The sequence below is a fragment of the Pseudopodoces humilis genome, chromosome 11 (assembly GCF_049639895.1).
Source record: "Pseudopodoces humilis isolate 2021_Gansu_Grassland_sample_001 chromosome 11, ASM4963989v1, whole genome shotgun sequence".
In the NCBI taxonomy this organism is placed as follows: Eukaryota; Metazoa; Chordata; class Aves; order Passeriformes; family Paridae; genus Pseudopodoces; species Pseudopodoces humilis.
This window is the reverse complement of record NC_142210.1, coordinates 3579262-3606049: the sequence shown is the minus strand read 5'-3', so window position 1 is coordinate 3606049 and position 26788 is coordinate 3579262. Positions and strand designations below refer to the sequence as shown.

At 40.9% G+C, this 26788-nt stretch overlaps 1 protein-coding gene across 3 annotated transcripts in view; it reads right to left on the bottom strand.

The window, feature by feature from the left end:
* Window positions 1-26788, bottom strand: part of CLSTN2 (calsyntenin 2) — a 300445-nt gene that overhangs the window by 192299 nt on the left and 81358 nt on the right. The window contains exon 1 of one of the 3 annotated variants that reach the window (XM_088060825.1): window positions 22548-22566. The exons of 1 other annotated variant lie outside the window; for it this stretch is intronic. The gene's annotated coding sequence lies outside the window, so the exon portion shown is untranslated. Of the gene's footprint in view, window positions 1-22532; window positions 22567-26788 lie in introns of those variants that run through there. One more of the 3 variants, XM_005529580.3, reaches the window with a different exon arrangement.

The window sequence follows — 26788 nt, the reverse complement described above, 5'->3', positions numbered from 1 at the left end:
CTCAGGGTGTCCTGACAGGAGCCAAGATCTCCACAAAAGAAGTCAGCCAGGATGCAGAAGAAATTGCCTGGAGCTATTTAAATAAGCAGAAATGACACCATATCATAAGTGGTGAGGCAAAAAATAATTATTATTTAAACACTGACAGTTGTTTATTGCCTGATTTGGAGAGACCAGTGCTTCAAAGGATGATAGAATGAATTAAATCACAGCTACAGGCTTTATTAATTAATTTGCATTTTTCAAATCAATAAAAGTTCTAAAGACTTCACCCTGAATGTATGACCCCCTGTTCAGTAGCAGAAAGGTCTGGACTTGTCATGTCCTCAGCTGAACTATACACAAGACTTACCTGATCTAAAAGCACACTTGTAACTGCCCAGAGCCTGTCCTGGATAAAACCCAAAATAATCCCACACAACTCCAGTATTTTGTGACTTTGAAACTTCATTCATTCAAGATCCACAAACAGCAACTTGACAATCACACTTAAAAACACCAAAGTTGTAATATATTAAAATGCAACAAGAAACAGCAAAGTTCCTTCAATGTTTGAATCACGCTTGGGAGCCTAGGAAAGTGACTGCAGCTACATAAATGCTGAAATGACAGCCCATAATCACATAAACATGAATTTTACAAGGCTGGCACAGGGATTTGGCAATTGGCTGCGTTTATATCAGCACATCTTCAACACTGCTCATCAACCTTTACTGCTATGGCAGAGATTAAAGAGGTAGGGGAGCAAAAAAAAAAACCAAAAACCCAGACAAACTTGCCTTTGGAGACAGACAAAGTATTTTATGTTATTTGTGTCAGTAATGGAATCTACAAGCCCAATTAACTAAAGTCACCTGCCTGGCAAGGGTGAGAGGCCTGCAGTGGTTCAGCAAGAACAGGCAAAATGGGCCTCTTGTGTTTGCTCTCACATCTGGGCAGTCCCACACACAGAGGAGGCAGAAGGGACACGGAATCGAGCAGGGTTTGGCAACCCTTCAAAAGCCTCTTCCCTTTCAAAGCAGCACTTTGAGTGCCTCCTTATCAAGGATGCCCCTGAATCTCCCCAGCAGCAGCAGCTCCACATCTCCCAACCCTTGCAGGCCTCATCTGAGCATGGAGGGGGAACAGCTGGACCTGCACATGTGGGACCTGAAAAGTTCTGCAGAACATGGCCTGGGAGCCACTTCCAGACACTGCACACACACAGAGCTGTGCAGAGATGGCCCTGAGCCACAACCAGACACTGCACACACACAGAGCTGTGCAGAGATGGCCTGGGAGCCACTGCCAGACACTGCACACACACAGAGCTGTGCAGAGATGGCCCTGAGCCACAACCAGACACTGCACACACACAGAGCTGTGCAGAGATGGCCTGGGAGCCACAACCAGACACTGCACACACACAGAGCTGTGCAGAGATGGCCCTGAGCCACAACCAGACACTGCACACACACAGAGCTGTGCAGAGATGGCCTGGGAGCCACTGCCAGACACTGCACACACACAGAGCTGTGCAGAGATGGCCCTGAGCCACAACCAGACACTGCACACACACAGAGCTGTGCAGAGATGGCCCTGAGCCACTTCCAGACACTGCACACACACAGAGCTGTGCAGAGATGGCCCTGAGCCACAACCAGACACTGATCACACACAGAGCTGTGCAGAGATGGCCCCTGAGCCACAACCAGACACTGCACACACACAGAGCTGTGCAGAGATGGCCTGGGAGCCACAACCAGACACTGCACACACACAGAGCTGTGCAGAGATGGCCCCTGAGCCACAACCAGACACTGCACACACACAGAGCTGTGCAGAGATGGCCTGGGAGCCACTGCCAGACACTGCACACACACAGAGCTGTGCAGAGATGGCCCCTGAGCCACAACCAGACACTGCACACACACAGAGCTGTGCAGAGATGGCCTGGGAGCCACAACCAGACACTGCACACACACAGAGCTGTGCAGAGATGGCCCTGAGCCAGTGCCCCTCCCAGACACATCACACACCATTATCCCAATGTGTTTAATGTGTTCATACATTTTCACGAGATGCAGATGACAAACGATGACAAGCAAGCTGCCCTAACAAATGCTGCACATATTTTCATCAGTCTTACCAGTGATACTACACTGCATATTTGCATAACAATGTGTAAAAACATGCAGGCCACATGCTTGTATCACTGGGAGGGGCAACATGGAAAAAAGTCACTGAATTTGCTTGGTATGGCCCTTGTTAATTAAACAATATCATAAATAAGAGCCATGCTAACCAAATAATTTATCTGCTCCCTCCTACCTAATACCAGCAACAAGTCTTCCTTTCACTGTTCCTTAATTAAAACTTAATAAAAAAGAAAATGTTAAGATTATCATGCAGATCACATTCACACTGGTGCAACAAGTCAAATCAGAATTTAAGCAGCTGATTTAAAGTTAACAAGTATATACTTGTTATATATATGAGTATATATTCATCACTATGAGCTCCAAGGTTTGCCATACTTCAGGGCTGGAGTAGAATTGCATGGATGAAAATCCTCTGTGCTGCCTTTCACCCCATGTTTTTGACAAATAACTCTGCACTTCCCTGAGGCTGGGCCTTGGTATCCCACTGGGAATGAGCTCCTGAACTACTCCAGACTTTCAGGTCAGTGCATCAGCTTTGACAAGATCTCCCCACAAAGCTGCAGCTCAGCTGCTTTGCTCATTGCCTGTCCTGGACCACAACCCATCACTACAATCCACCAATATTCTGCACTCCACCACAGCCTGGAGGAGGAAGGAGCTGGTTGAGACTTTTTCTTCTCTTTCTCCATGGATCAAAGCTGTTGGTTTTGTTAAGCACAGCTTTTAGGACAGAGCCTGTTCAGAGAGCTTAGCAGAGCAGAAGCACTTTGAGCAGTCTCCAGGCTTTGCAGGGAAAGCACTGCCAGAGGAAAGTTTTCTGCTTTTGTAACAGCATGATACAATGCCAGCATCTCTATGGTGCAGGCAGCATGGGGCAGAGGTTCTGCCTTTCTGGGGAGACAGATCTGCCTGCTACCTGCAAAATCTGAGAACAAAGGGCTGAGGGAAAAGTCAGCTCATCTCTGCAGGTAGCTTCTAGTCTTAGCCACTGAATATGGGACAGCATCAAAAAATTTAGTTTAAAGAAAGAAAACAAATATCACATCAAATAAATTATATATATATATATATTATAACCATTGAATTTTAGGGAGGGGAAGAAATATTTGTTTATAAAAATACTCCTGGCAGTTGTTTCATTTCTTTAGTTTTTGTTTTTTGGTTTTTTTTTTCATTCAGTCATATTCTATAGAGAAATGCTGTGGCCAGGTTCATTACCAAACCTTTTTTATCAGAAGCAGGACAACAACCCACACAAGTCTTAATTTGATGGACACTGAAATAAACATAAGTCAGCTCTACTCCAGCAGTTTCAGTGTATCCTGGGCTTCTGTAGCCACTGTCTCCTACCAGCATCACCCCCAGACAAAGATACTCAAGACAATGTGCAGCAGTGAAATATTCCCACACCCCACACCTTCCCCTTGCAAAGGCATCTGTTAGGAAGTCAATTTCTTTTGGAGGATGTAACAAATACCTGCTGAAAGCTTCTGTGCAATAAACAGCGTCACAAAATTCCACATCACAAGTATAGCAGAGCAATCTGAAACAGCATCACACACATCAATGAGATTATTGCAGTTTTAGCCCAATAACCTGCCCTGGTCATGTTTGCACACAGCTAGGAGACAGGATTGAAGAATCTTTGGTGAATGAATCCAAATAAGACCCCAAGCCTATAAATAAATTAACTTTTCGATGTGTACTTTTCCAGGTTCTGATCCTACTTCTGGGTTTATTCTATGGTCATCTTGTGCTGTTTGCAATAGAAAGATCATTAGGAAAAATACAGGTTCTAATCATCAGTTTCAAATGCAGTGGTTTAAACTCCCCCCGTGCAAGCCTCAGCATTAACATCAACAAAATGTGCAACTGGGTTTCTTTCTGAACCAAACAAGGTTAAAATGAAAGTTCCTTTCAGACAAGAGATTATGTGTGATGGCACATGGCCAAGACAGGGCTCAGCTCCAAGGAACATCACAAGTGTTCACAGTGTCACAGCAAAACGCTGAGAGCAGAGAGACCGGGACAAGGAGAATATCCCCAGCACAGTGAGCCCCGCAGGACTGTGAGCAGTGCACGGCCACAAGCTCCTTTGCTGCTCCCAGGTGTGCACACAAAACAATTCCACAACAAGTTAAAAGGAAGGGTCACAGGTTGGGGCTTTTTCTGCTTGGTTTCTTCCTTTTTTTTTTTTTTTCTGTTGCCTTAAACTTTTAATTGTTATAGACAGTGAACTTTATTCCTGTACATTTGTCAGTCAGTGTTTGGATTCACTTATCCTTGTCTGTTTCTGGTACTGATCACAGTGTATTTACTTTTTTTCTTTCTTACTTTTTACAGCAATATTTTCAGGTTTTTGGGGTTTGGTTTTGTTTTGTTTTGCTCTTTTTTTGGTTGCTGTTTTTTGTTTGTTTTTAGTTTTTCGGGTTTTTTTTTCGTTTTAGCGATCTTCTATAAAATGGCCAAAATACAGCAATACAAATTTCTTCTTCCCAAGGGAATGGTGCACATTCAGAGGCTAAAGCATATTCAGGGCTCCACAGAAAAAGGACAGGCAATAGTTATGAGTACACTTTTAAGCTTTTAAAATAACTTTTTATGAATCTTCATCTGAGCCAGCAGTTATCATAAGGGGCCACATGCAGACAGACCAGACCTTTTCCCAGCTCCTTCTCTCATCATTTCCTTCAGGGCATTTCTCAGAGGGCAGGATTATAACCCTAACTCTATTACACCAAACCTGCACCCCAGATCTAACATGCCAAGCAGTCTCATGGCAATGCTGAAGTGAACAAAGCATTTATGAAAAGTTTCTAAATTATGAAAGTTAGGAGTATATTGCAATCTTCAGACTACAATACACAATTCTCAAGGTTTTGAAGAAATCCCTTGAGCTGTGATTTGAGTGTGAATCTATGAATGCTCCAAGCCATTCCAGTGCAGAGCCAAAGCTTTACAAAATCACGAGTGCTCACAGGTCCAGCAGGGACACAAGTGGAAGGCACAAGTGTCTGAGCCACATCCCAGCTTTCAGAGAGCCAGTTCTAGCAGGTGACAGAGCCAGCACAGCCTCAAACCCGGCAGAACAAGGCAGTATCTCTGAACTCAGCAGCCAGCAGCGTGAAGCGACCACACCAAATAACTCTGCCTGACATGGGGATCTGGTCACAGAACACAATTTGGCAGCCCAACCCCAGCCCTGAAACATGAGCGTAATTCTTAATATGGCCTCATTTCAGATTTCACCTAGTTCTGTTATCAAATGGGTAAAATCTGGACAAAAAATCTGCAAGAAAAGCAAAGCAGAGGTGGCTCAGCTGAAGGCAGCCAGAGGTGGCCATCACAATCCACACAGGTGCCCAACTGCCTGCCTTTGTTTTGGTCTTGTTTTTAAAACTACTTAATCACTCACAGATGTTCTCAAAACCCAAGACCACACCTCTCCAAATTCCAATTGTTTTTCAGTGGCATAATACAAATATTTGGGCTGAACAGTAACTGGAGATTAAACTTTGGAATTTCCACTTACAAAACAAGCATCAAGAACCAACCCATTCCTCACAACCTCTTCATGTGCCCCACATGCTCTACTTTCAAGTCTCAGCTGATGTTTAACCCCTAAAGAAATACCTTCCACAGCAGCATTTTAATGTATAAGAAGAAAAAGATGAAACTTAAATTCATCCATTGCAATTCATTATTACATTGTTTCATTCATAAAGTGAACTTCTCCTCCTTCCCCAGATGATAGGCTTTTCCTCCTCTTCTCTCTCCCACTTTAGACTCCTGTTTTTCCAAACATGACTTGCAGGTACATCCACTGTAATCCCTGAGGAAGCTGAATGTTCCTTTTCTATTAACAATAAATTATAAAAAAACAGGTACTAGTAGGCTTTGGGAGTGTTTGGCTATGGGGCTACCCTGGTCTGGACATAGTAACAGTTCTATTTTGTGTTTTTAAAACAGTTTAAAGTAAGCAAATTGAGACTATAATTCCATTTTTTATTATTCTCTCTCTGTACAGCCACCCTATTTCAGTACAAACACACTGTCCTTATTCTTTTGTTTGAAGAAAGCACAAACAGCTTTGCAGTTGTTTGCAGTTCTTGCCATTCTCCTCAGAAATCTGCACATCTCCTCACCCCCCTGTAATTTAACTATCACATTCTTTACACCTCTTACAACAATGAAAACAGAATTCTGAGCAACATAGTAAAGTGTGCACTCAATAGCCCTCAAATGTCCTTTTAAAATTTTATTCAGACAGCATATATTTTACAGCTTTTATTTGTAGCCATAATTCTTTTCCTTTAAGTAGTATCATCTCCTTGATTTGTCTGCAGGTGTTAACAAATAATGTTTATAAAAATTAGGAGTACAATGTCAGTCAGCTTCCTAAGACTTGTAAGTTGTAATTCTATGGAAATAGATGATGTTTATCAATTATTCTTTTAACTGACTGCTTTGTTACATGAAGCAGTAGGAAAAACTAATTTTATTACTATTTGTTATAACAGTGGCACGGATTTGCTTTTTCTGAGACATGAAAGATTACAAGTACAGAGACCTGTCCATTCATATAGTTTTTTACCAACATGAAAGAGTGGAGTTGTGTCACTATGAGGAAAATATCTATTAACTTGTCAGTTATGATATAATTTGCCTTAATAATGTGTAACAACTGCAAGGTCAAAAAGTGATAAGGCACAGACATGTCACAGGAGTGAAATACAGAATAGCAATTAGCATGGAATGAAAAAACACGGAGATGCAAATGAGCAGAGGGATAAAATCTCATCTGCAGACAGAAACTATACCTGTGTGACAGACAGAACCCAGAGAGGATCAGGGACTGTTCTGTGACCACTGCTTTGACAGCAGATAAAGAATCTGCATGCTTGTATTCTGCTATGGACAAAGACCTGCCTTTGGGTTTCCCAGGCCATTTACTACTAAACATGGGGTTGTTTTCATTCCCTCTGTGGCAGGGGAGCACAGATGAGCCAGACAGACACCAGACATTTGCTCCTAGAGCACTGCAGACGCATTCCCCCTGAAGAAGAAACTGTTTGCAGGCAGCACCACACACTGAGGACTCAGGTGTAATCATTTCTGGCTGACAGCCCAAGTCCTTTCTTTTCCACCTGTTTTTCAGGTGGTGGAATTAAACTTTCTCATATGCAAAATGACAGTCACATGAAAGTACTGGCAGTAAGAGTCTGCTTTCAAAACTAACAGGATTATGCAACCCACAAGTGTACAAATACTATTATCTCTTTCAGTCTCGTTATGTTAACATTTTTGAAGTGGGTGAATGATAAATACAAGCAGTAACTTGCACTTGCAGGAACTTTTTAATTGACATAAAGAGGCAAGGATAGCAGTCTGTCAGTGTTAGGTCTGATCAGCCCCGAAGCTACTTATCTTTTTTAGGAAACAGAACTGAAGTAGAATGAAATGTTGAGCTGACAAAAAGATCTGACATCCCTTTTATAACAGAGGAAACAAATCAGCCAAGAAGAAAAGATGACCACAGGATCTACTATATACTGAAACTAATGTAACAAATGCAACTGTCCCAATCATTGCAAATTATTAAAAGCAATGACATTTTAATTTAGTTTACATTTAATTTAATTTACATTTAATGACATTTAATATTTTTTTTAGGGGTGTTTTTTAGCTTAAAACTAATACTTTGGAAATTAGATCCATGTCACATGAAGCAGTAGTAAGACAATAGGACAGGTTCCATCTCTGGAACACATTCCCTACTGAACCGACAAAATAGCAATAGTTAGAGGTAAAATAAAGGGAATATCAGATCTTACCTAGATGTCATCCAATATGGATTAGACACAGTTAATAAAAGGGATGCATGTGTAAATAGTGCTGGCCTAAGAGGGCAGAACACAGTAGTGAAAGTTCCAGTGTGAAGTCTTTAAGATGAGTTAATTGACTTAGGGGTATACACTTGTATATTTTCAGCATGTTGAGACAAAGGAATCTGCTGGATCAGTGTCTGCATAGATTATCTGCCATGTCAAGTGCCAAAGCGCCAAGTGCAGAACAGAAGCCTGTCAGAAGCACTTCTTCTTGCATCAAGAGTAGATACAGAGGTAACATTTGTAATGAGTCCTTCAGACCGGCTGCCCTTTGTGCTGGCTTGTGTCATGCCTTGTTTCTATCTAAATCTCTGCACAGAGCACACTGGGATAACCTCGCCCATGGAGGAGAGAGGTGCACACCAATCCAGAGGCACTGAGCTGGGATTTAAGCTGCAAGCAGGACGCTGTACAAATCAAAGTAATTCAGTAATTCTTCTTTAGCTGCTAAGTAATGGAGAGTCACACCACACACCTGCAGCTAGCCAAGTAGTATAAAAAAACAAACAAAAAAAACCATCCAAAAATGAATACTCACAATATAAACTATGCACTGGTTACTTCAGTCCTCTCCAGCTGTTTAGCATTAGAGTAACTGCTCTGATCTCAACACACTAGACATGATTTTAATGATGTACCAATACAAAAAATAAACACAGCCACATTAAAATCCATTTCCATGCACTATTATCTATATACTCACTATTATGAGTAGGTTTACAGAAAAGACTTAATTTTAAGAAGGAAGTTGTTTTCTCTTCACTAACAAGCAGTCAGCAGACTCACAGCAGTCACCTTTAGAAATGAATTAAATTAAATTATCCATTCAATTATTCAGTTAGTCACAGTCACACTTTGCTATTTTTCCTCAAGCAGAGGGGTGTTAACTTTGACTAAATCTACCCCACATTCTCACATATTTTCCACAGGGACTGAACTGGGTACATATGGTATTCACTGCCTGCTTACCCCTGCAGGGAACCATCACTGCATCATGCTGTGAGGTCACACTGTAATGGGACCATTTAAATTTCTTCAGGACCAAAATAATGCTTCATTTAAAAAAAACCAAATAAACAAACAAAAAAACCAAACCAAACCAAAACAAAATATAGAAGACAGAGAGAAAAAGTGTTATTTTTTACCCACAGGACTTTGGAATCACACAGCACAATTTTATGTGTGGAATTTGTGAAACACAGACTAGACAGTTCAAGAAAAAATGAATACTAAACAAAGTTGGGCAGAAAAAAGTTCAAAACCAGTCCAGCATTGCTACACAAAAGCAAAACAAGGACAGTACAGGAACAAAATGCAGAGGCAGGAAACACTTATTCACAATAAAAACTTTCTTAAGCTTTCCTACTGATAAAAACATACTAGAGAATTATTTCCTGAGTGTGTCTGTTGTGGCCTTTCCCCCCACCCTGAGGCCTCATTTATTATTCAGTCTGACAAGAGCAGATTGCTACAGCCTGAGGCTGTTTAACCTCACCCTGACTGTAGACTCTGCCACAGGGACCCCAGTCCCCCTCTCACACCCCAGCCTGGGCCACAGCCACAAGCACAGAAATCTTCATCTTCTTGCAGTCTTACTTCAGTACCCTGCTGAAGACTTCTACCATGACTCCCTTCTTCCTTCAAAAAGAAAGAATGAAAAAATAGATCTACCTTAGAGTTACAAGTAAACTCCAGAACAGAGAACCAAAAGAGATTATAGCAATTCCTAATTTCAGCATGAACCCCATGCATCAGTTTAAGGCAATAATAAACATGATCAGCTACAATTTCATAACTAACATCATGCCAGAGATTTTTTTTACTCAAAGGAGCCAGAGATCCAAGTCTGTAGTTGGAGACTCCCACACCACATAAATATCTTGTACATGCACCTACCTATAGGAGCTGCCTTTAATGGTTTGGTTGATCACTCAGAGGGGAAACACCAACCTCTCCAACCCCCACTCCTTTATTGTAAGTGAATAATTTTCTATAAAACATCAACGATTATGCTTTCTATTGCTCAGCCTGGCTGAGATGTAATTTGCCATCCCAGAAATCTCTATAGCCCATAAAACTCTGTGCCTGTGTTCATACTGCTAAGACTTAATGCCTACATGCCAAAGCCACAAACATCCAGTGCTGTGGGATTACCTGTATCTAAGAACAGTCCTTCAAAATAATGGATGCTGTACATCATCCCAATGAAAAATCCATAAAGGACTGTCATTCAGAGAAGCACTTCATCTGAGGGGAGAGAGATTTACTCTCCTTGTGTTTGAGGCACTGCTTCCCATGCTTGCCTTGTTTACCATGAAGACTCATTTTGATTGTTTCCCAGGTGGACATGGGAGTGTTAGACAAACCCCTTCCCCAGCAGGGGGTCAATCCAGGCAGCAGATGATAAAATGATACAAGAGCCACATAAAGATGACAAAGAAACAGTTAACAGATTAAGGAAAATATTTTAAAATATCTTCTATTTATATCATGAGAAAACCAAGGCATTTCAAGATTTGTTAAAAACACACACACAAAAAAAAAAACCAAACCCAAACCCAAACAAAACCAGAAAACAAGAAAGCAGCGCAGATGACACCAGGCAGACAGCTTTAGCATGAAGGCAGCTCCAAAATAATCAGCTAGGATAGGAAGAAGTCACATGAGATGCCAGATCCCACATATGAGGCTAATATATTAATCTCTACTCTATGGGTTTCCCTTGGGGTTTTCTCTTTAAAGATATCACTTTCAACAGAGACCTGAGGAAATAATCCACAAAAGGCTCATCAAAGCTGGCACATTTCCCTGTAAAATTTCACAGTCAATAAATCAGTGTTTCTGATAAAGCACCCTGTGCTGAAAAAATTACCACCTTCTCTTATATCCTTCTAAAGGATAATTTGTTTCTACAAAAATGGGCTTGCTCTAAAAGGGTAGGCAGTTTCATTAAAACTTTGTTTTCATCAGTGCTAAAAGGTGCTATAAAGCTGTAAGGTATAGTGCCTACCACTGGCATGACACAAAAGCAGCTTAAGGATCATGAGCTGAGAAATAATGTATTCAAAATTCTGAATATTCAAACCCAAAATACATATGAAATTATTTAAGCAGAGGACATTATTCAAGATAGAGACAATATGGTTTTCCAGGACCAAATCAACGTATCAATCAACCTGCTAGCTGCCCCAGTGTCACCACTACACTCCTGCAGATGTACCCTACAGTGACTCAGCTCTGGTTTGATATCAACACTTTTTCTTGAGCCCACAATCCACCACAATGGACTGAGAGCTGCTGAATGGGTTCCTGGGTAGCAGGAAATGTGTCTGGAGTAGAGGGTGATGTGCCAAATTTGGAATGACGATCAGTGAACATTTAAAGTCAATTTTGTTTATCCCAAGTCCTGCTAGATAAGGGTTTCTGTTTCCTCTAGCCAAGGAGACAAGATGTAGGTGACCTGACCTTGGCTCGGTGTGGTACCTTACACCTGCCCACTGACCCTGGTAGTAGCCCAGACTTTTCAGCTCTTTGATTCCTCTTTTCCTGCTGGGCTCTTGGGAGGTCCTCTGGGTGTGAGTGTGTGCTGCCAAAAGTGATGGTGAATTCATTTGTGTGATTATTGTAACATTCCCATATGAGCTTTTTTTCCCCAGACTCAGTTGACTGCCTAAAGAGCTTGAAAATAGCCATTATGTGAATAAATACTATAGCATTTCTAACAAAAAATTATGCCAAAATTCCCTGTCCTTTGAAAAATGACTAATACAGTAGTTAGTGAATAGTATGCAGAGCAGTGGTCTCTAAACAGTTAAGAGATTTTCATTATGAATATCACTACTACTGTTCATTTCTAAATTCAGCACTACTGAGGGAACAAGCAATTACCCACCAGTCAAGGAATTCCCTCCTGAGTTTCCATAAGAACATTTTGTAAAGTGATTCAAACACCTCAGAATTGTGAATCTCCTGTCTTTGTCACAGCAGTCTATGCAATACATGTGTATGTAGAGAGACATTATACAGAGTTACATTTTTAATCAATTACTGTAAATATTTTGTGTGAGAGGAATTTACTATTCATAAACTAAGATCTTGCTGACTGGGATTAGGCCTACTGCAGGCAAATGCTTTGCAAGCTCTTTGTGTAGTTCCAACAGTTCTTGATGATTTTACCTGCATGATTTCTTGTTCTCCCTATTTTTCATCTTGTTTCTCTCATATTTATAGCAGTGATTTTCAGTCTGCATCACAAGATGCTTTGTGATGATCATGTGGCTCAGTGATAAAATGTTGGGGTAAAGCACAGCCACGGAGTTCTGACAGTTCTTGGGAGTTAACAGAATGACTACCCAAGCTATTGGGTTCCTGTGACTGATCTTGTCACATTAAAGTGTTACTGGCATTGGCTTGATTATAGTCTAATATCTGTCTGCAAAAAATGTTCTACATATAGAATAGCTTTAAAACGCCTGCAGAAATGTCATTATTGGTAGTAATTCTCTGCATTGATGCAGAGCATTTGGAATTGCTTTTTGTGAGGGTATTGTTCCACTGAGAATTCTTACATACTTTCCACTGTGTTTTCTTCAGGATCCAACTTTCTTATGGCCTTGGAGCTTCAGCATGGTACAAATGCTGAATTTATATTTGCACCATCCCTCTGATAAGAAGAAATATGCATTTTCTGATGTGTAGATTCAGATTTGAGGGGGTGATTAGGGTGCCAGTCTAGGGGGTCAAGAGAAAAGATTGTCAGAGACTGGTGTCAAAATGTAGTTTGAATCTGAGTATGGTTCTTTTCTGAGAAAAAAAAAGGTGCTTTGGCATAACTTGAGAGACGTGGATGCTGTCAGGAATTTGCTGACCTGTGCAAGGCAGGGTAAACTGCAGTGTGCTGTGTGCCAGCAGTCTCTGGTCAGGAGGAGAAGGCTCCCTGCTGTGGTTAGCACCCAACAGTGCAGGTTCCTTGCATCATTATTCAGCTGGGGATGGGAGCAGGGCTCCTTTAGAACCAGCTGAGTGTCTGGAGCTCCTACCTGTTGAAACCTTTACAAATCTTGCAGAATTGCTGTGCCATTTACCAGACACCAGTTGCTACCTTAAATTCATAATGACGTAACAGCTGGTCAGGTAACAGGTGGGGATTTGTCTGGCAACTCACAGATTTATTGTTAAATTAATTACATGTTTCTGAAAAACACTTGCTTTTTGAACAGGTTTTGGTGTTTCATGTTCTTAAGGTTTTTTTGAGAAACACAGCTCTTTGTTCTAGTCAGTTGAAACCTACTCTTTATTTCTTTACACCAACAGAATACACTGTGATCCAGAGACTATCCTGATCCAGACAACACTGCCCTATCAGAAAACTTGTTATTGTCTTTCCCTACTGCTGCATTTGATAACTGTCTCCACTGAGACACTCAGGACTCCACTAAAAACTCTCAGGAGAAAAAAGAAAAGAAAGGAAAAGGAAAAACTAGTCTATGGTAGGTGCAAGCATGTTGAATTGCCTGTGAAAGAGGACAGCTCTGTGGGAGAGATGAGCACCAAGTGCCCCTTTCTGAGAAGGTGGGGCTGTGTCCCCTGGAGCTGTGTGCACCATCTGTATGAGTCACCTTCTTTACTGGAAATGCAGTGTCTAGATCTGACTGCATGTTCTTCAAATGAGGACATTTTAACAGAACCCAGGTGCTATAAATTTCAAATGAATCTGCTGTGCTGCCAAATGTGGGGTGGATTCCGTTCTCCAGACAGGCAAATTATGGGCAGCACGAGTCTGAAAACTTCTGTCTTGCAAGACTCAGATCAGCTCTTTCTTCCTCCTCCTGCTTTATTTTATTGTTAGTCAGCAAAAGCTTTAATCATCCCTTTCTATCCCTATCTGCCCTGCAAGAGAACAGTTGTGAAGATGACTCTGTGCTTCTAAACTGGTTTCTCATTCAAAGGGGACCTAACAGTGGACAGATGGCCAAACCCTGGAAAATAGGAAATGACAGCAAGGAGAAAATTTCCTCTGCCAAATACCTCTACAGCTCATTGGGTGAAGGGAACAAGGGGGAATATTCTATTCCTGTCTCTTAATGTGAATGAATCTGGCAGAATTTCATTCTCTTTGGGTCAGAATCTCTGCTTAGTGTAAGATTTGGAGCATTATCATCTTTATCTTTTTCATCTCTTGGATTGCTTAGCAAGGCATTTTGATGAAAATGTGCCCTGGGTGTTCTTTGAGTTCAGGCTGCAGCCACAGGAATGAGAATGACAGATGGGGCCATTTGACTGAAATCAATCTGCTGTGATAAGACTCCTAAGGGCAGCCTTTGAAGGCTTGTTGGAAGCACCCAAGCAGTGCACAATTCCAGGGGGTTAATGCCTGCACCATTTTCCTGTTAATTCATTTGAGATTTAGAAAACTTCTGAAAGGAAATACTCTCTGATGAAACTCTTGCAACTCTGTGAGGGTGAGACATCCCCACTATTTTGTGACTTGAAACACCCAGCAGTATTTCTTGGGACAGACTTTTTCTCATTTTCCAGGAGAAGCATTTCAAAATGTACTGTCTTAAAACAGCCCAAAGCTTCGCACTTACAGAAATTTACAAAAATATTTGTTGAAATTTTCATTCATGAACAACTTTGATATAATGTGAGATTATTATGCACACACTTGATTTGGATGTAATTTTGAGATATGCTCATGAGATCAGCAGAGATGTTTTTTCCCCCCACTCTGTCTGTCGTGTTTTGGACCCAGGCCAGCTGGGAGTGGTGTGGCAAATAAAAAGGACAGGCACGACTGGGTGAGCCAAAAAGTGAAATGGCTTTAATGGCAAGATAAACAGCAGAAGGTGAACACACAGGGATACAGTCAGCCACAAAAGGGGCAAAAAGGCTGGATACAACAGTATATATCTACGGAAGATCTGAGGGTATGTCTGAAGGCAGGGTTCCAATTACAAACTGGGATTAAAAATTTTAAAAATAGTATGACAAAAGACAGCTAATCAGGGGAGAACTAAGAACGTTCTGGAAGCATAACCTTGTATGAACAGACTTGCTAATGTCCTGCCTACAGGCTAGATTCATTACCAGCCTCAACCAGTTCTATCCTGACATATGTCTATAATTGAAAGAGAGGGAGGGATGGGGAAAGGATTCCCATCAGGATGGGGAAACCAAACTTTCACACAGGTTAAAGGTGAAGATGCACTACTGCACTGTGTTAAGGTGTTTAATACCTCGTGCCTCTACAGTACTGCACGCCTTGGCTCAGGTGAAACATCTTCCACAGCCCTGTCCTGGGTTTGCTTGAAGTTCAAATGGGAAAAAATCTGCAGAACTTAATCATTTGAATATTGATGTGTCATTGTCTAGGTTCAAGCATTCCTGTCTTTGTTTTGATCCCAGATGATTGCTACCAAAGAGCAGAACAGCTTGTTCCTTAGTGTGATGATGAATGAAGTCTTGGAGTCAAACAAATGTTCTTGTTCTGGTTTGTCTGGTGTTTTGGTAGTTTATATGTGTGGATGCAGCTGGTGGAAAAATGGGTGACTGGGATGTGACGGTAACACCAGATCATTGTGGCAATGACTATCAGAATCTATCTGGGACTTGTGCAGATCCACAGCAGGAGTTTACCTGCACTTGCCTTGTGGAAGGAGAGCAGCACAATTCCTGCATAAGAAATTATCCTCTAAGTATTTAGCAATGAAATTAACATAAAGTGAGCTGGCTAAAGAGCTATAATTTCACTTGCAGTTACTCATTACTCTGTGGTAAATCTTAATTTGGCTTTTTAAGAAATATTTTTTTTCATTTTAGTGTATTCATTTAGGAAAATCAAGGAGTTACTTAATATGCAGTTTCCACATATTGCAGTGTTCTTTGCATTCCTCTTTGTTCCTTCAACACTTGAAGTGTGTTTCAGCATAATCACCCTCCCAATGGATTTTAACATGAAAAAAAAATCTCACTTTAATTTCACAAACTTCAGTTTACCAAGCAGTGTAAGGAAATTAAATTACCTGTTTGCAAACACAGCCTCCTTTCTTAGGAAACATTTCTACTATCACTTGCAATTTCCATGTAGCTCTTTCCATTGTCGTTTTTTAACTGTTGTGGTTGTGCCATTAATCAAGAGTACAGGCAGGGGAGCAATAACTCAGACAGGTTTTATGCTTTGGGACTAATTCCTCAGAATCAACTGCACAAGAATTTCACCATCATGTATGAAAAAACTGTAATTTTGTAATTAAAAACATCAAAATTCCCTGAAAAATGCTATTACTGGTAACCCAAAATATCATTTTAACAGACAACAGAAGCTCAGTGTCTCACACAGGTGCAATAGAGGGTTGCCCAGTAATCAGGTCACCATTGAACCAGATACAGGAAAGATGATAAAAATTGAATTTTATCTCATAATCCTGCTATTGACCACTGAAAAAGCCATTTTTGCACAGAATCACAGCAATGATAACAAGGCCAGACCTTTTAATCTTCCTATTATACAAAAAAAAAAAAAAAAGTAAACTTTAATGTGCTACTTTGGAAAAAAAAGTGACGTGTACCCATTAAAGGTCAACACTGTTAATTACAGATCCAAGAGCCATCTTAGCAAGATAAGACTTTGAGATACAGGAAATGGATAATTTTACTTATATAGTAAAAGTTATATATAATATAACTTATTAGGATTAAGTTATTTACTTATATAGTAAAAACTATACTTATATAGTTTGTTTTCCCCTTTTTTAGTTAGGACAAGGTCTAGAACAAAAGAGATTAATTAGAGTAAAATTATAGGATGCTGATTAACTTGCTGAAAAATGCTGAAAGTATTTATCTAATTTTAAAGCAGATATAATTTCAAAGATTTCTGGATACAAGTCTAAGTCCTATATCAGTTTTTCTGTGTAAATAAAAATAGTGCTGTAATTTCAACAGCCAATGCAGAATATACAGAAATAATTTTCATCAGCACAATAGTAAGCTGCTATCAATACATTTTTTCAGTAAACATCTCTTTCATGTTCAGCCTTTTCATCATGGAAGCACTGAGATAATTTTCTTCAATAAAACTATTTAATTTAAAGGATTTTATCCACATTTCACAGTCTGCTCATGACCTACTTCTTTGTATTTGAACTAAAACTATCGTATTTCCCATGCATTTTACAGAATAATATGATCATGAACTGAATATTGGAGAGAATGGAAAAATACCACAAAAGATGCTTCCACACTGCTTCAACCAACCTTGAAAGCTCCAAGTCTGAAACACTAAACTTCTGCTCTGGAGGCACTGATAGCTTGAGTTTTGAAAAAGTGCATGGGTTAATTAACACAGAACCTGGCCTGAGCAGAACCCAGAGAAAAGTCATTTACAGCCCAGGGGATTTTCCAGAACTAATTCCAGTGAGCACCTTAGTTTCAGCAGTATCAGTAGACAGCATGGAGGTACAAGTGCCACTCTGAAAACTCTCTGGTATCTCCTTGTTACCTGATAAATTAGTGGGGTTTTTCAAGCATACCTTTTTTTCTTTAAAGTGGACACAATATCAATCTTGACATTTTAGATACAGCTTCTGTCAAGCTGATGAGAGGAAATGTCCAGTTTGCTGATTAGCTCCTGGTTTTCACTGATGATCTGAAAGGCTGATAGCCTGTATGCACTGAACCCCTACTGAAAGGCTCCCCAAACTTCAGACCTCTCATTATCCTTAAAAAAAACCTTTCAGACATTTAATCCTTTCTACATTTTGCAGACCAAAACACAGGGATGCTGTGTTCTTTAAAACTTTCTGCTCCTGGCAAGTCAGCCTGTTGGCCTTTCAGTGGTGACACAAACTGCTGTGCACTACCACAGCAGGCTGAATGATTTATTCATACCTCAGGCTCTCTTCTTCTGCCCTGGATCAAGCTACAACAGGATCTATACTGGATTGCAAATCATAATGACCTATTACCAAAACCCAAGGGCAAACCTGCCACTTTTATAGATACATGAATGATTAATAACTGGGAAAGAATTGCATGTATTTTTCGCTGTATTAAATCATCTTTCTAAAGTGTGTTGTATTTCAGTTTGCAACAAGTGAAATCACAGACGCATACAAAAATCTGAGCCTGCTGTTTCTGTAAATGCCTCAGAGAATGAGAGCCCATGGACCAGCAGACTCCCCATCACCACTCATGCTCCATTTTCACTATGACAAGAGAACAACTCCTTAGCCTTCTCCAAATTAAAAAAAAATTAACAGCAGAAATAACAATTGGTTCAACAAAAAATTAAGTATTTAATGAAGTAAAGCAAAAAGGTTGTCTTAAATGGAGTAAGTCACCTTTTGGTAATGCAAAAAAAGCAATTCTCTCCATCTGAGTTAAGAAAATTAGAAAATTAAGATTTTAACTAGAATAGGAGCAGCTTATGAGAAAATTTAAAGTGAAAGGAATGAAAAAGAATTTAAGGTAGAAGCCATGTAGGAGTAAGTGTGCTTAGCTAAAGGCAAGCCTATAGTCCTCCTAATTGCAAAGGGAATACAATGTAGCCAAGAGGAAATGAATGGTCCATGAATATATGTATCATTCTGCTTGTGTCCAGTTGTGTTTATAGAAGGAGACATGAAAGATGGACTACTGTGGGAAAGAAAGGAAGCATGTCTGCACCTGCAAGCAAGGGATCTGACCCATGTCCAAGAGAACCAGGAGAACCACCAACACGACACAGTCAAGAAGTTCAAACCCAAGGAAAAAGATTTCATTAAAAAGACCCCAGACCCATTTCAAAAGAGGAACTGAGCATGCCCAGAGGGGTGTGGAGCTCATTACCATCTGAGATAAGAGCAGGCAGAGATCAGGCAATGAATATGTATAGGTGTATGGTGTAATCCTATGCATACGTAACACTTTGGGGAATAAACAGGGAATGAGGGGCAGTGGGGGGCACACATCTTTGGGAGAGGACTCTGCTGTGCCACCCAGCTGTAATTATAAAAACATACCCTCCCTAACTTGAAATAGTTGGAGAGTCCTTGGTCCGTGGTTTTACTGCTTCACATCCCTGTATCAGTTTTACCAGCATATGAGCCTGAATGCTCAGGAAAAGTAACTTGATGTGCTCTGTGTGAGGCACAAGGAGAAGCACTTGCCATTGCAGAATTGTACAGACAGGTCAGCTGGAAGAACTCACACCAAGAGCAAGTGTTCATCAGCACAGCATCTCTCAGCAGACTGTATCAATAAAAAACAGCATATTCAAATTGTCACCATGGCAGTTAGCTTACAGCTGCCAAATAAATGCGGCCATATCAGATTCCCAAACTCAACCAGCCTAGAAGTGAAACAAGTGCCTGGATGGGGCAGGGAAGCGTTGGATTCAGACCTCAGCCAGTGATGTTCAATCCAGAAAGCAGACACAGCCCTGGTCAGGGAGCTGGGCGGTGCTGAAACCTCAAACAATAAATTCTCTAGACGCAGAAGTTTTGAATGGACGATATAAGTGAGCTCTCAACAATAAACCAGGGTGATGATCAAGGGGGGACTCAAGCTGTAATTCCTGTCTCCAACCCATGATCACCACGTAACATCAAATAATTTTTAAAATTTCATCATGTTCACAATTATCTGTAAATTATTTACTCTTTGGTACAGTTAGTCCTTGCAGGAAGTTCAAAGAAAACACCACAGAGCTACATTAGCAGCTTTTTATCTTGTGATATGCTACAAGGATGCCTATAAAGCCCAACTAAAAGCTTTTAGCATAAATCTTGAGCTTTTGATCCAAACTGGCAAGTTCAAATGTTTCAAAACCACATAGTTTTCCTGAAAACACAACAGCACACAACAGGAAGAGGTTTCATTTTTAATCAGTTCTGTCTGGATGGTAACTGCCAGCACTCCACCACCACTGCAGCTAATAACATGGCACTCCTTGAGCTTCCTCACTGCAGATTTCCCCAAAGCCAGCGCAGCTTCCTCCAGCAGCAGAATGCTGGAATCACATCCCACTGCTCACAGGCAGGGGTGGGGAGTCACATGGAACACGAGATGCATGAGCTGTCCCTCCTCTGGTCAATCATATTAATCAAAATACCAGCAACAGAAGGATCCAGATGGGAACTCTAAAAATTCCAGAATGTGTTACCTGTTTACAGGGTGGTTCTGCAATCTCCTACTCAGAGAAGATGGATACATAATTCTATGCCAAAAAAAAGGTTAAAAACCCAAGTATTTAAAGGAAAAACCTTATTTTCCCTGAAAATAGAAGGATACACATACAGAATAGTGGATTTGTACTTGCCAGTCCTCCTCTTTCTTCCGCACTATTCCCAGTCGTTCTGCTTTGGGAAGAACCAATTTGATCATTCTGTGTGCCCTGCCCAATGAAGCACTAAGACATTAAGGCTGTCAAATACCTTTGTTTTCTAAAAGAGCATCATCACCTCTCCATATTAATTAACCTCATCCTCAACTGTAATCCCAAACCAGCAAATGAAGCTAAGAAATACAGAAATAATTGAGTCACACGATACAGGAAGAAACAGGTAGAATGAATGTAAATCACTGACAGCTTATTCTAGTTCTAAACCCTAGTTTCCTCCTGAGCAGCAGCTCCCCCTAAAGCTCCATCTGCTTTGATCAAGTCCTTGTTCAAAAGCCTCTTTCAATTCCTCAAGTGTTTTTTAGTTAATCCTACCTGGTGCAGAGGGACCACGCTCACCTTCTGCAGCCCTGACTTCCTGAGGTAATGATGATCCACCAAATGGAGACAGTTTGGATTTCAAAGCACTCCAGTCTCAAAGTGCTGGCCTAAATCTGCCAAATTCAGTCCCAGATGGAATAAAACCAAGCTGAACCAAACTGGAAGTTAAACTGCAAATGCAGGCCCTGCTCCCAAGGAGTTTTAGTCCCCTGCTCCAGGGAACAGCTCACAGTTAAGTCCTATTCTCTTGAAATTCCTTGGTTTTATTTCAGACACTAATATTTATAGATCTACAACATATGCTTACAGTTTACTGTTTACTTAAAATACCCAAATTTCAGTTCTTCAAAGTGTCAGTTCTTCAAGTTCCTTCTCCCATTCTTTTTTTGTGTTTCAAACTCCCAAGGAGTCCAAATACACACTTCTGAATCTCTAACCCTTTACAATTCAAACCATGCAGTGTGCCAGCCACAAAATTAGTCTGTGATTTGCAAAGGAGGCTCAGCTTAAAAATAGAAAAAAAAAAAAAAAAAAAGCCACATGTGCAATGATTACTCCATTTAAAGAGGAGGTGGGCAGAAATGAAAGTTACCTCAAGATCACAGAACCTTTTATATCGATTAGAGTTTAAAATGATAACAAGAATAAAGAAGCCTGTGAAGAGTTATTAGTACAGGGTAATCACTACTAATGAGTTATCGTTAGCAAATGCATTTTAATGTCATGAGAGATCTCAGGCATGTAACTCCAAGTACAGAAGGAAGGAGGATTTATGGAATACGGGTATTCACAGGGATGGGGAAGTTAATCCACCTCAGTACTGGATTCCTCTCTACTGAATAATCACCTCAATTCCTTTTTTTTTTTGGCTTTAATCTTACATTTCTGGAATTGTTTTGGGACAGCTATTCTCACAAAAAGCACAGTAAACAGAAGCATTTGCCTGTACAAGTTCCATCATTAATTCACTTTTACATATCATTACAATCTCAGCACACTAACCAATTGCTGCTAACTTTGTGCAAAGCAGATCAATGTTGCCTGAAGATAAAAATAACTGAATCAACTCCAAAATCTGCACTGAGTTGCAATGCAAGGCAAGCAGCTTTTATGCAGTGTCCATTAGACTGTGTCATGCCCTGGGAAGCTTGGATGTCAAAACACACTTGGTTAATTAAAACCAAGGTCAAATTAACAGCGTTGCTAGTTTATTTATAATACTTGATGTAATATTTGATGTAATACTAGGTATTACATCAAATTTCCTAATGTCAGCAAACAGGGTATATAAATTTGAGCTGCAAAATTAGTTCTAAACTTCAGCAAATTTAATAAGAAACGTGGAGAGGTTAAATTTAAAAGAAGAAGAAAATAATAGTGGCTGCTACACTCTTTCCTGAACCTTTTATACTCTGTCTGAGGTTCCTCAGCTTCCTTCGCATATTACTCTTCTTTCCTTTGAGTCAAGAATTGCAAATCATTAACAGGGAAAAAACCAATTTCTAGAAAACAGTGCCATGTGCACAGACCAGAGGTAAAATATTTACTTTGCCAGTCTTCTTGCAATAATTACAAGTAGGAGGAAAGGACTGAATGCTCCAAAAAGTAAAATGCAATGTAATTACCGGCTTATTTTCCTTTCCAGGAATGCTTTGGATTCTGGTATAAACTTGGCTTTATTTCTTATTGTGACAATAAGAACCTGCAATGTTGTAGTTGACAGTTTGCAATGTATCTTTTTCCGTCTTTTAGTTGTGATTCTCCCCCCACCCCCAGCTTCTCTTTCTCCTAATTGTTTACCTGGCGTCAATTTACCATGGTTACTGAAGTTTCTCTCCTCAGCCCCACGGCGAGAGGCCGGATAGAGTAAAGAGAGGACCCCGCTGGCATTTCCAGCTGCTTGAAGTTTCTTCAGCCCAGGAAAGCACGGGGTTGATAAAAGAGAGAGACCCTTCTTTCTCACACGGAAGTTTGTAACTCTGTTTTTCCTGTCCCAGAATGCCTGTGAGCTATGGAAGCTGAGAAGGCATGCTTACCTTGCCTTCCCTTTCTTTCCCCCCTGTGCTGCCAGGAAACCAAGCCCCCCCTCTCTCCTCCTCTGCCCCTCTGTACAGAATACTCCTACACGTTTGTGGGCATTTGAAGAAGTTGGTGTCTGTTATTTCTTATCTTGGCGTGTGTAACCTTGATTTGTAGAAAGTTTGTAAGATGTACTAGCTGAGAAAAATAATTGGTTCTCTCTCTGATGTTCCCTCCCTCCCTCCCTCCGAGAAACCCTGTTAAAAGAGACCCCCCCAAACCCCAAATCCTTTGTCTCTCATCCTTTGGATTCCCCTTCACAGAAATAAACTGTGGAATGCAAACCAGAGAGAGAGTCCCCCCCTGATTTTTTTACTCACTCTATAGACTTGGATTCTTGAAGAAAATCAGTGAACCCCACAAACATATGCTGGCTCGAAACTCGAGTGAAGAGAAACCTCATCACTGAGCTAGCCGGGCCACACTCGAGAAGATCGAGTCACTGCAACACAACTGAAGCTGTGCACAGCTCCTGCATGGTCTGACTGCTGTGGGCATCCTGCCAGCTTGGTGGGAGACTGTCACACTTGAATAGAAGTGTTGAATTTACCAGAGAACCAATGGCCTTTATAATTTGGGGGAAAGATCTCTCCCTGAACAGATTCTACTTAATAAAGGGTACCTACTACATTCCACAGGTACAACAGTGTAGATCTCAGGTCTGCTCTGGGTGTGCCCCAAAGCACAACAGCTCTCACAGACTCGTAGCTGTGAAGCTTCCAGATCAGATTTGGTGCAATTTTGAAAGCTTGGTCCAAGCAGAATTTGCAGAGCACATTCAATACTTCCCTTACATTACTTACATTGGTCATCTCCAGTCAAAGTCATCTCAAAGTCAAAGGAGTGGCTGCAATTACAGAGACTTGAGTAAAACAAGCCTGAAGTTTTTTGGGACCTCTGAATATAGAAGGGACCTTCAAAACTACTGGCATTCAAATTACAGACTAAGGGAAGGAAAAGCATGATGGCCTCTGCTGCTTTTTTTTAAGTGAGGCTTGCTTCATTAGCATTAATGAGGGGAACTTGGCCCAGGTATCCAGAAAGATAAAATCAGTATATTTTGCTCAGAAAGGATGCCCTTTAGTGACCTGTGTTGGACAGATCTTCAGATCTTTAACTTAAAACCTGTAATTATAAAACTACTGGTCCGTCAAGGTCTGAAAACCTGACAATTCCTTACACTTGTCTAAAGGAAATGCTCACGATACATGAACAACTCACACTACAGAATAACCCTGCAGCTGCAGCCAGCCAAAGCATGGGAGGTCACAGGACCTGTGCTTTCAGAGGATGCTGCAGACACTCTCACTTCCTCCATCCCTTCCCCACCACCAAGAGCTGCTCTGGAAGGAGCACCCTGCTGGGGTGATGCTGCCCTGAGCTCCCACAGAGATTGGGTCACTCACCAGTCCTCCATCCTGGCATGTTTGTGAATGATGGATTTCTACCTTCACATCCATCTCAACCACCTTCCTTTCTTCCTGCTTCCAAGGGTAGGTTATACCTTGACATCTCCTTAATTTTGGTTTCAGTTTGGTTTTTTTAAAAACTCCTTCCTTCCAAATCAAAAAAAAACCAAAAAACCCCAAGGGAAAAAACCCAAAAAAACTTAACCTCCATAAACCCAACACCAAAACAAAGCCCCCAAACACATCCACCTGCCAACTCTTCTGTGTCTGTATTCTCTCTCACATCCCAAAGATCATGGCTTGGTTTTGAGCTGCTGTTCCTATTTTCATACGCTTTACAGAAGGAAGCATTTTTGTCGCCATTCAGCAGAATTTAACTTTCTTAAAGCCACAGTCCACAGCAGAAATGTCACATGAATGTTCTGCCTAATTTTTTTTTTCAATTTGAAATTCACCATTCCCAAATTCATATTGAAGCCCTCATTCAACTAAAGCCTCTTCACTGACTTCAATCAGACCAGTACTGATCCTGTTTCTTCCCACATAATTCTACCATAATCTTCTTCCTTCACACAGCAGCCATCATATTTCTCCTTTAAATCCCTAATCCCACAGAAAACTTTAAGTATTTACACCATGCAGACCAAGCAGGTATCCCAGTATTGAAAAAAGAATGGAAGAAAAGCACAATATTGCCTGTTCTTCTGTGCAGGTGTAGAAAAGCTAAGTGCCTTTCTGTCCCCTGAAGGGCTGCCTTTGGTTTGCACAGGTCCTGGACTGTCATGATAAGCACTCTGTTCTTCAAAACTCATCACCCCAGTGGCCACCCTGGTTTGCAGAGCATGGAAACAATGCCTCAGTGCCACATCCACGAGCAGCACTCGGGACAGGCTGCTCTGCTTTCAGCTAACATAAGTTTGAAATAAACACAGCGTGTTTGGGGACTCAGAGAAGGCAGTCTGGTCCCCAGTGCCCTGTGTGACATCCCACAGCACAGTGTGCAGCCACCTCTGCTGCACAAAGGTCCTTCCTTACAGCACATTCCCCAGCGTTTCAGGTGGTAACACCTCCCCTGAGAAACTCCTCAGCAGCACTAAGAGCATCTAGCTACAGCTTTTTTTTCCCCTTGGTATTTGTATTAAGGATACCCCTTTACTGCCCTCCTCACTGCTGAACATGGAACAAAAATTGAGTTCTTTATTTGTGCTTACACAGAAATGGTATGTTGGCAATTAGATTAATGTTATTATACATGTTCTGCTTTTCAGAGTTCTTTTCCCTCTAGTCCTCAAAAATTATCCCTTCCTTTATTCAGTTTTCTGTAGTGTTTCACTTATTTCTGCTGTAGATCTGGAAATGAATGTAGCATTGCCTGTGTAGAATCAGACCTGTCTATAATCTCATCTCTAAACTCACAGTCTGCTGCACTTACTGATTTCTTGCAGATTTCTTTTAGAAACCCCCAACTTTCCATTTCTTCTGTCTTACCTGATCACACATGTACCCTTCAGTCCATGTTCTTATCCAACACTCATCTTCCCCCCCAGACTTTCCACAGATCTATTTGGTACCATGTTTCTCCAAGAGGCAAGTACTTTTGATCTCTACTCCTGTAACACAGACACAGCTTCTGGTTTACAGTCACTGAAACATTTATGCCCCGAACAAACAATTCTTCTTCCATTAAAGAATAAATGTAAATAAATAATTTTAATTAAACAATTAAATAAGAAATATTAATATAATAATTATAGAATTATAAAAACATAACATGAAAATAATAATGAAACAATAAAATTAATAAAGTTCTAGAGTGAGGAATGACCTCATTCAGCAGCTCAGAAGACACCCATGAAACCCCACCAGAGTGCCTTTGTCTGTGAGCTGACCAGAACTGAAGCTGCCAAGTATTGGATGAGAGCAAGAGCACACCCACAGCCTCGAGACACTCAGAGACCAAAGGCAGCAAAAAGACTGGTTCTGAGACTAGGAGCAGAGAATCAGAGGAAAATACTGTCGGGTTCACCAAAAATGCACAGAGATTTTCCACATACTTCCAAACGTGGAAAAGAACAATGCAATAGAAAAGGGGATAGGTTTTTTCAAAGTTACTTTTACTTCTGCAGTGCAGCAGTAATTAAGTTTTCCTTAATCCTGTGAACAAAGAATTTACTTTTGCTTAAAACTGCTACTCTTTTGATGGATCTACTCTACATGTTTACAAGCTGCTGGAAAACCAGCAGAAGTAGAGAGGAACTTCTAATAAAAGCTCATTCTCAATTATTGCAGCAATTAGAGCAATTCTAACAAGCTGTCAGTCTCTAAGGATCAGAAGCTGTTGGGGTGCAGTGAGCTGCCACATTCCCCCTGACTGGGGAGGAACCGGGCTGTGACCCCCGGATGGGCAGGCTTCTCTGATGGATTATCTCTGCTGTACCTGGAAAAACTACACCATCAGGGCAGGCAGTGCTGCCTGTCTGCTCTCACACCTTCCTGGAGCCTGACAAGAGCAGTGCCAGCACCAGGTGAGAGCAGGGCTCAGGAGACACCCCCAAAATTCCCAACCTC